This window comes from Oreochromis niloticus, linkage group LG22 (assembly GCF_001858045.2).
Source record: "Oreochromis niloticus isolate F11D_XX linkage group LG22, O_niloticus_UMD_NMBU, whole genome shotgun sequence".
NCBI classification, from domain to species: Eukaryota; Metazoa; Chordata; class Actinopteri; order Cichliformes; family Cichlidae; genus Oreochromis; species Oreochromis niloticus.
In genome coordinates, this window is record NC_031985.2 from 15,804,532 (window position 1) to 15,815,293 (window position 10,762).

At 38.9% G+C, this 10,762-nt stretch overlaps 1 non-coding gene across 2 annotated transcripts; it reads left to right on the forward strand.

The window, feature by feature from the left end:
- Positions 1–522: 522 nt before the first annotated feature.
- Positions 523–7,727, forward strand: LOC106098764 (uncharacterized). 2 transcript variants are annotated; one of them, XR_003215822.1, is made up of 5 exons: positions 523–1,010; positions 1,266–1,303; positions 1,395–1,593; positions 2,934–3,044; positions 7,697–7,727. It is a non-coding gene; the product is annotated as an uncharacterized LOC106098764 (transcript). The 2 variants fall into 2 exon arrangements; XR_002057850.2 differs by lacking the exon at positions 523–1,010 and having other exon boundaries at positions 1,282–1,593.
- Positions 7,728–10,762: the final 3,035 nt, after the last annotated feature.

Consider the following 10,762-nt stretch of genomic DNA (forward strand, 5'->3'; position numbering starts at 1 on the left):
CACCCATTATTGGGCTCAACCCCACATCCCTGAGGTTAAGAGTCTCATACTCTCCCAAATGAGCTAGCCAGGCTTCACAGGGGTGAAAAGTATACTGTCTTATGAACATATAAAGGACATATAATTTGTGTGCTGTATCTCCTTCCCTCCCCGAATAAATGGCCATGGGCCAAACTCTTGTCTGGAACAATCTGTGTTACCTGACACAAGGATGGAAAAGGGGTGTACAATCCTACTCCCAATTTTATGTGTTTTATGAATTATGTTTTGTGTAACACTTGTTAAATAGAGTCCACTCTCTCAGAAACAAATAATAAATAAACAGATTCCTGTTTGTAGGTTCATAGTGTCTTTCATAGAGACCTAAACATACAAATTGTCAGGGTCCTGGGTCATTTGACCCAGCATTTTGTGTTTATCATTATTATGATATTATGTTCTGGTTTATTCTGATTATGTATTTGGGTTTAGACTTTAAGTTCTCAGGGTTTTGGTTCTGTGCTTCTTCTGTCTGCCCGTGTGTTCCCTCCCTGTCTGAGGTCTTGTGTCAGGCTTGTGTCTGTGCAAACCTGTTGTTGTTTTTCCTGTTTTACTTTGATAGTCTCTGTCCTGTGTGTAGTGTCTGGTTTTGCGCCCCCTTGTCTCGTCAGCTTTGATTAGTCCCAGCTGTGCTCTCCTTCTGTGTCTCATGCCCTCGTTATCCCAGTGTGTATTTAAGGCCTGTGTTTCTCTGTGTCAGTGTTGCATTGTTAATATTTGTTCACCCTCTCCCGCTGTGTGATCTGCCTGTCTGTGAAAGTTTATTTTTTGTATCTTCAGTTTTGTTGCTTAAGAGTTCAGCATTAAAGCTGTTTTGTCTTCATGTTTGCCTCTTTGGGTCCTGCGTTTGGGTCCTCGTCTCCTGTCTGCACACAGCGATCCATGACACAAACCAGTTTTAATAAACCTAAATTGCTGCAGGGTTATTAGATGAAAATAATATTTTGATGACTTTTTAACTGAGCTTACAGGTTCATTTATATTTGCTATTTCAATTAAATCAATTTGATATTTTTCAAGTGCTTTTTTTCCCTGTCATTCAAAAGTAAATCTGAAATGTCATCCTATTGTCTGTCTGCACTGGGCATTGTTCTCTATTAAAACCAAATGCATTATAGGAAAATGATGATATGGGTTTTAAATATTTCCCAGTTTGCAAAGGTTCAAACACAGTGAGACTCCAGCGATCTTTTTTCTCTCTTTTGTGTATGTTCCTTTTTCAATAGGCTTCATCCTTTTCAAACAGATCTCGGTTGGCTGTGAGGTAATATATCGGCAGATGAATAGAAATCAGTGTCAACATTAATCTATTGTCTGTATTCAGACAATATTCCGACATTATTGTTTGAATTCAGGACCTGATGACACGCCTTTCCACATATAAGCAGCTGAGCAGAGTTAAGAACCTCATCTGAAACCATCTCCAGCGCTTATCTGGAAACTTGTTTTTGGTCTTTTTATCTGCAATTTCTCAATAAAACACTCAACTGTGTAAAAGCAAGATGAAAAATCTTCAGTGGATCTGTGCAGCGTTGATGGCCCTGTTTGTTACAGGTAAGATGCACCAAATGCTGGTGCAATTGTACATTTTTAGTCCTTTTAAGAAAATAAAAACGTCTTCACCAAAAACTGTTTTGAGCACAACTTTACTTTCAACTTTGAACGTCTCAGGTGACAAAGAATTTTATCACACGTTTAATTAAAATTAGCAACATTTCAGCATAAGTGTTATGAAACAGTAAGACGGTCCTGGTTTCGAATCCACTGTCTGATCTTTCTGTGTGGAGTTTCTCTCTGGGCGATCCACAATCCAGAGACAAGCAGTTTGTGGGGTTAGGTTAGTTACTGATTCTATCTTGGCTGCTGGTGTGAGTATGAGTATGAATGGTGTCTGTCTACCTGTGTTTACCCTGTGACAGACTGGCCACCTGTCCAGCATGTACCCTGCATCTGCAGTGTTGAAATATCAAATGTTGCTCAATGTAGTTTTAAAGTGCTTTTACTTAAGTATTTAAATTATTCACAGATTTTTTAATTATATTTTTTATGTATTTATTCATTAATTGAATTTGGATATTTCAAAACTAAAAAAAAAAATCTCATGACTCTCCAGCTTTTTCTTATGACCCACCTATGTCACATATACATAAACTATAGTTTTAACAATAAAATGCTCGCATCTAATGATTTAAAAATAATAATAAAATAACCTGTAAAAAACTTTTGCTTTTAATACTACAAACTACAGTCACACATGCCCAGACACTGGTCAGTAACCCCTGGCAACCACTGGCTGCTAGGAGAAATTGTGTATTTTACAGGTGGCTGGCAAGTGCTTCCTTGAAGACTACTGGGTGTCAGATAAACAGACTGTATAACAGTGGATTTAAACGTGTGAGTTAAATTTATGCTGTAGTTGCATCACCTCTCTATCTCGTCACGATCAGAGCTGCCCAAGCAGGAGTAGATGCTGGCAACAGGGCCACTTGCAAAACTGTAGGCTTTATAAAGAATTGCAACAAAACATAGCTGAGGTATCAGAGTGACCTGCACACAAAAAAAAATTTAAATTAAAATACAAATTTCACAAGGTGCAACTTTTATTTTGAAGGCACTTTGTGATATTTTTTTAATTTAAATCAGTGTCATTAATTATCTACCATTAAACACATTTTGTCTTTTAAATGTTTTTATCACATAGTTTTTCTGGGTTTTGTGTAAGTGCATAATCCCACATGCACTTATCTAACATATATAACTATTTGAAAAAATTACTTAACACAACAAGGAAACTGAATGAGTTATCTGATTTATGTTTAATTACTTTTCCAGTAACTCGTGGTCATAACTTCCTCAACAGTTTCTTGAAATTTCTCTTCCTCCTTGGTTCACAGGTGAATCTCTGACCTGTAACACATGCACACCGGGTTTTGGACTTAAATGCTGGTTCATCTCCACTGAGACCTGCAACAACACTCAGTTCAGCTGCTACATGGGAACAGTGGGTGAGTAACACAAATCAGCAGGTTGATTTTGTGAATTCTGTACTGGAATTAAAGGACATGAAGAGTTCTGTCTGCACACCAAGCACATTGCCACAGGAGTTGAATTTTAAGGTGAAGGCATGCCTCTGATGTCTGGTGTTAACATAGACTGTATATAAAAGATGGAAAGCGCCACCTGGAAATCACACAATATCCTCTTTGATTCCAAACAGGGATCATAATTTATAAACTGCTGTATTCACTATGATTTGAAATTACAACAAAATAAGGGAAATGTACAGAGAAAAAAAAGCAAAGTGGTGATTTTTCAAAGATTTATACACAATTTGTTGAATCAGAGGAGTCGCCATCTGGTTCCATACTGACTCCACGCTTCAGATACACGGTTATTTAAAAGTTATCTGGCAGGAATAATCAAATCAGACAGGATCAAATCCTGAAATCTGGTTATTCAAAGGAAAATCATTATAAGATCAGGTAATCCAATCCAGGTTTTTAACTGGATCAACCATGCAGATTGTGTTTTGATAGGTTTTGATTCAAAACATCAGCATTACCCAGATTGCAGCAGAGGCCTGGAGTCAGATCACAAATGAAAACTGAAATAAAAACTCAAAAGTTCAAGAAAACTAGAACTGATAAACAGAGTTAAGAGAATGATAATCTGTGTTTTTGCTCCACTATTTTTAAAGCATAAAAATAGTATATTTATGTAATAATAAGTCTATTAATGACAAATTAGATTTCAAACATATATTATATATTCAGGACTTGGGTTTTTATTCATTAAAATTATAAGTGGTTTGTGTGTATGTGTGTGTGTGTGTGTGTGTGTGTGTGTGTATTTTGTAAATACATCAGATGCCATTAGATGCCAAACTTGAGTTGTATCCTTTTTTAAGATTCAGCATTCAAGAAGTTTATTGTCATATACACCACAAAACACAAATGGTTACGCTGAGAAATGAAATTCTTACTTTGCGAGTTCCCTTTACACAAATAAATAAACAACTAAAAATTAAATAAATAAATAAACTTAACTCTTATCTTAGAAAAATAATAAATAAAGTAAAGCGAATGACAATAATGACGAGTGACATTTAATGACAATAAATTGAATCTAATCTAATTAAAAGACAGAAAATATTTAAAATAAACTGTGAGCTGCGTGGTAGAAGTCAAAGAATTAATCATAAAGGTGATCGCAGCATTGAAAACCTCATTTTCAGTATATGTTCTTAAGGTTTGCTGCCATCTGCTGGTCAGTTGTTAGTTTCTTGCTGAGTGAAGCAAGTCTTAGTTTCAGCCTAAGTGGAATAAAAGCATGAAGACAAACAGTGAAGAAAGTGTGTTCCTGCAGAGAAAAAAGAGAAATGTTCATGTTTCACAGCTGGTCAAACCTGCTTTGTTAGCTAACAGGAGCAGCACTAACCATGTTTTTGTGTCTACCTTGTGGCTTTTGTAGAAGTGCATTTGTTTATTTCATGCAGTACAACGCATCTGTATCAAAGTGGGTGAGGAAAACTGGGTGTGTATAAAAAAATGAATTCATTACTAATGAAATATTCCATGAAATAGGTGTTACTATCGAAATTACTATAATTAATTAAGGATATTATATTTTTCTGGATTTTGGCACTACCTGTTAAAGTGCTGGCAATCCTTAAATCTCTGTATCACAGTCAAAAAGTTCCTCTTCAGCCCTTTTTTGAACAACCAGGACAAAAGTGAGCTGGATTATTGGACCATTTTTATCTGGATTACACCTGTTTGAACAACCGGGTCAAGAGGTTACGTGCAGAGTACGGGTTAAGTTAAGGTTTACCTTAGGAGTGTGGTTGTGAAGCTGCACATTGACACGTCTGCATGATGTAAAACTATGAAGAGAATCCACGGGTAGTGGGAGAAATTCACCTTCAGGGTTTCGTGACAGAAATGCTTTAAGAAGTGAGGTGAAGATGTGTATAAAGCAGAAACAGGAGGTTTTGGTTGAAGAAATGATTAAAAACATGAGGTTCAATAATGAAATAGACATTTTAGTCCTCTGTTAAACCAACTGTAAGTGCTGCTTTTAAATAAAATTGTTATCTGCCAGTTGGTTAGGTTTAGACAACACAACCCGGTAAGCTTTACCACAAAACGTGGCTTGAATTCAACTCAGTTCAATTCAGTTTTATTTATATGGCTGAAAATCACAACAGTCGCCTCAGGGCATTTTATATTGTAAGACAAACACCCTACCACACCACCCTTCTAATAAACCATATCACAACATTAACGGACCAGCGAATAACAAAACAGAGAATCAGTCATAGAGATCTGATTTCAGAAACAAATCTGACTTCCATCTTTAGACTTTTTTAGGCAAAAACAATAGGGACATGAGTGAGGCCACTGGGTTTTTGTGCATCTGCAGTGACAGTGTTACGTACCTGTAGCTTCCTCCTGCTGAGTTGTTAAGTGAGTTTCCTAGACCTGTGTAAGGCTGTGGAGCGTGAAAAACCTGTACTGGAAGCACAGATCAGGGTGTGGCTGGCACAAAGAATAATTACTTCATCCTGTACGTCTGAGAACCCCATCAGAAATTGCTGTTTGCATGTTTGCATGAGTCATTCCAGAAGATGTTCTGACTAGTTGTGAAACAAGCAGTTTGGATTTAATTACACAACGCCTAAATGTGCCACAACAACAACAGAGAGTGTCCCACAGAGATTAAAGTATCTAAAACTGAATGATCTGGATCTGAAAGTAATGAATACAAAGTAGGTAAAATTAACTCCACCTTCAGCTACAGCTTTACAATACTGCAGTGCTCCAAGTTTCATGGAACAGGAATTGGTGGTGCAGAATAACTGGTGCTTTATTTCAAGTCCTATACATCATCCCCAGACTTTGCTTTCAGAGTGGAAGGCATGTCAGTGGGATTCAGAAGATCCTGAAAGTGTTACTTCTACCACCTGAAGTCAGCAGCACACCACCCCCGTTGCACACAGTGTGAAAAGAGTATCGCTTCCTCCTGAGTCACCTGATGGTTTGCCAGAATCAATTTGAGGCCAACTGAAAGTCTTGCTCCATGTCCTAATCAAACTACTCCCACATCTGAGTTTTTGCTTCTGCCACTGCCAGAGCTGTACTCCACTTCGCCTGCCGGTAACCGCCAGATCCTACAGGTTAACCAAGCCTGACAGCTTGACAACTCCCTGGCTCAGGCACCACCACCATGACCAGCACCAATAACTTTGAAGCTGCAGTACTGTGATGCACAACATTGCCCAGATAAGCCCAGCAGAAGCTAAGGTCCCTTCTACAGGTGATGAACCGACAAGAAGGTGAACCCATGTTGTTGTTATGGGGCCCACAGGCTAAAGCTGGACCACCAGACATGTGCCCTCTATCCCCTACCCTGAGATTGACTCTAGCTATATTAGCCTGGATAGATTTGAAAACGGCGTTTATGTCTGAAAACGCTCCGCGTCCACACTAGCGTTTTCACAGAGTTGCGCGTCCACATTGAAAACAAAACGCTTACGCTCCAGTCCTGCGCATGCGAAAAAGCGAGTGAGAATTAAAGAATTTGAAGGAAAGCTATCTGGAGCATGTACAAACTGATAATAATCTTTTTTAGGGCTGTCAAAATTGAGTGCAATCAAAACAGCTGCTGTACAATGCCCTCCGCTAGCTTTGTTTAATTGGTCACATGACTGCATCACATGACTAAAATGCCTCATCATTTTAGAAAGTCTGCGTTTTCGAGAGTCCACACTGCGCCGGGGAAGCTCCGTTTTGAAATCTATGCGTTTTCGAGAGCGTTTTCAAAACACTGCATTTTTCCTTGAGCAGAACGCCGTCTCAGTGTGGACGGGAGGCCAAAACGGAGAGAAAACTATGTGTTTTCAAACGAAAACACATTAGAGTGGACGTAGCCTCTGGAGTGGGACCCATGGGTGTTTTCTGAATAGTTCATTGTTTGGCCCCTCACCCAGGACCAGTTTGCCTTAGGAGACCCTACCAGGGGTAAATTGCCCCTGACAGCAAACCTCCTAAAATCACTGGAATGCACAAAGCCCTCTAGCACAATAAGGTGGTAATTCACTGAGATTTTGTCTCAAAATCTTTTTCTTACATACAGCTCCAATATCTTACAATTTAGAGGTAATTGTTCATAATTTCTTACTTTTATTTGAGTCTAAATTTAACACAATGAAAACATGACATAAGCTCATCAAGCAGGTTTCCAAAATACTTTAACGCATGATCAGCTTTCTGAGCCAACCGTAAAGCGATTTAACGTTTCCAGCTGCACTCAAGCCACAGCACTATGGAGCAATATATAAGTTAAAATACAAAAATGGTGAAAGATTAAAACAGTGGTTACTATTCAGCAATCTGCAACCCTTTTTTCTGGTTGTCTTTATTTAAAGGGCAAATCATTCACTATTTTACCCAGAAGTCCCAAAGACTTCTGTTGCAGCACTGTTGTTATTTCTCCAGCGAATAGTATTACAATCTTGTGTTTTCCTTGTGATGGTTAAAACCATTAGTAGGTGAAAATGTCTCTAAAATAGAATCTCAGCACAATCTTAGACTTCAGTGGAATAAAGTACAATCTGTGTATAATCTGTAAAAATCATGCTTGTTTTTCCTCTTTTTAGACTTTAACATCAGTAAGTGGATGACTTTACAGTTTTTTCTGAATGCTTAAACCCTAACTGTGATTTTCATAGCACAATTTCTAAAACTATTAATAGTTATAGCAAAACCACTCACTGAGTTTGCAAAACTAAAAGCACAAACACTGCTTTGCACTCAGTTTGCCATTTTGTAACACACACTTTGCAAAACTGTAGGCACAATTCACTGCTTACACTCAATTACCAAATTTCCAACACACTCCTCGCAAAATTATACACATGTATGGCTATCATTAACACTATTTTGCCAACTGTCTGGCACACTTTCACATGTGAAAACTGTTTTAGAAAATTAGTCCACTTTGCAGTCAGCCTAAGCACTATAAACAGGCCACAGGTAAACTGTCTATGTGGAGTACAATGGAAGGAGCAGCAAGAGTGAGAAGAGTGAGAATCAGAGGAGGCCGAGGGAGAGGACGTGGAGGAGCAAGAAGAGGACGAGGAGGGGAAAGAGGAAGGGTAAGAAGAGTAAGAAACAGAATAACTGATGACATCAGAGCTACAATAGTGGACCATGTCATCAACCATGGGATGACCCTGAGGGAAGCTGGCCAATGGGTTCAGCCTAAACTGAGCCGCTACACTGTGGCAGGCATCATTAGGACATTTCGAAATGAGAATCGGTAAGTACTTTGTAGCACTGCCATACTCTAATGAGAAACACAACAGTACCATACATGCAAAAATACTGAAATTGTTACTTTACAGAATTGCTAGATGTCCAGATGTTGGGGGCAGAGGCAGAATGTTCACTCCAGAGCAAGAGACCCATATAGTGAACATGGTGATTGCCAATAATGCAATAAGACTGCGCGAAATACAGCAGCGCATAATTGATAATGACACCATCTTTCAAAATATACACAGTGCAAGCATTTCTACACTAAGTCGTGTACTTGCATGTGGAGATATTGACCAGGCATCATGTCAGGCCTGGATACGGCATTCAAGGAGATATTTTCCCCGGTGCCTTGGACTGGAGGATATCGCATGCGATGTGGACGAAATTTTGTGGCCGGACCCAGAAAGACGACATGATGTAGGCTGATTGTCTTTTTTTTTTCCTTTTTTTTGTGAGATTCCTATTTTGTGTTCTGACTTTGTCTTGGTTTTGATGAGTGTGAATAAACACCAATACTTGAAGCTTGGATCCTTGTATGTTTACATGACACTATGACAAAAGTGTGACCTCAAATTGACAAAAAGCCAGATGTGTTTTGTATTCATACCATCAGTGTGCAGTTGGCGCATTGTGTGCTTAGTAGATGATGGCTTGTGTGTACTGTTTGATATGAAAACACCATTTTTACAAAGGTGTGAAGAGTTAATCTAGCTGTGTTCGCTTTTGCAAGAGAACTACAATGTTTTGATAATTGGGTGACAGGTTTTCTTATTTGTGTGTAGAGTTTTGCAAAAATAGCCAATAGTTACAAAAAATGTGCTTAAGCAATCAGAAAAAACTGTAAACAATCAGGGCTGCGTGTCTTCGGCTCTCTGTAACCAAACAGAAAAAGGATCCCTGCTGGGAATCACCTACACCAGGGGTGGGCAATTCCAGCCCCCGAGGGCCGGTGTCCTGCAGGTTTTAGATCTCACCTTGGATCAACACACCTGAATCACATGATTAGTTCATCACCAGGCCTCTGGAGAACATCAGGACATGTTGAGGAGCTAATTTAGCCATTTAAATCAGCTGTGTTGGTTCAAGGACACATCTAAAACCTGCAGGGACACCGGCCCTCGGGGCCTGGAATTGCCCACCCTTGACCTACACCATCAAAAGGAACTGCTGCACCACAGACCAATGTAATGGAGCCTCATCTGCCCACCTTCCTCTCGCTGCTGCTTTGGGCGCTGCCGTAGCAGCAGTCTGGAGTCCGTGGGCCTTCTGAAGCCAAAAACAAGCAGCAAAAATAAAATCTGTCTTCTTCTTTGTTTTTAAAGCAGGGTTTTTTGGGGGGGGGGTTGCTTTGTTTATTTACAGAATTTCTGTACTCTGTGTAGAATATCTGTTTTGCTGCACCTGTGATGTAGCGCAGGAAATGAATACACAATAGAAAAGATGTATTTAGTATTAACAGTTAGCATTTTAAAGTGGATTCTGGTGAACAAATATTAAAAGATGTTCAGTTCCAAATTACCTCATGAGAAAAGTACTTTCTTTTTGGCTGTGAATGCTTGTGACACTTTAGATTACTGGCTGGAGACTTCCTGTTGGAACAAGAAAACCTAATAAACTACATTCCCACGTATCACTTTTAAGTCAAACCATTGTTTAAATGTCGGCATTCTTTTCTTGAGATTCACCTGACACACGCACACATACCTCAGACCTAACCTAGTAATTTTAAGACAGCTCCTTTATTCCTGTGAATGATGAATAACTTTTTGAAAGCGGTAATTGTCCAGGGTGCCTTCATCGCAGCAGGTAAGTTATGGAAAGCATCAAAAGTATGAGGTTGGGTTTATTTTTTCAAACATGTCACATCGCAGCATATTTTTTCTGTTTTTTTTATGCACCAGCTACAATGATAGACAGTGGTTACTTTAATTGCTCATCTAGAATAAACAAAGAGTCAAAGTAAGAGGACAAATAATAAGACAAATTAGATAAAACAGTAACTGAGTCTCCGGTGGTTTGACTTCACTGAAGCTTAATTGCATTCAGCCTGAGCATTCGCTGCTCGCCGCAGACTCCTGTTCATTAAAGTCTTTGTTAAATGGATTCCAATTATAAGACTGCAGTGCACAGCAGGGGCAGGGCTGTTTACAGATGTGTGACAGTATACACAAAGAAAAGTTGTAAGTTTATAATGCTTCAAAGTCCAGTCCAGTAGTAGACATGCTTTTATTGAAATACTGATAATAGTTCAATAAGAAATGAGATGAGACAGCCGTTGATGACCCCAGTGAGTCGATGCTGGAGCAGAGACCACCAGCAGTCCCGGGGAATTCAAAACATCCCACTTTAAAATTAAAGTAATTTATTCATTCATAGAAAAAAGTCAAAATGCAGAGATTACACTT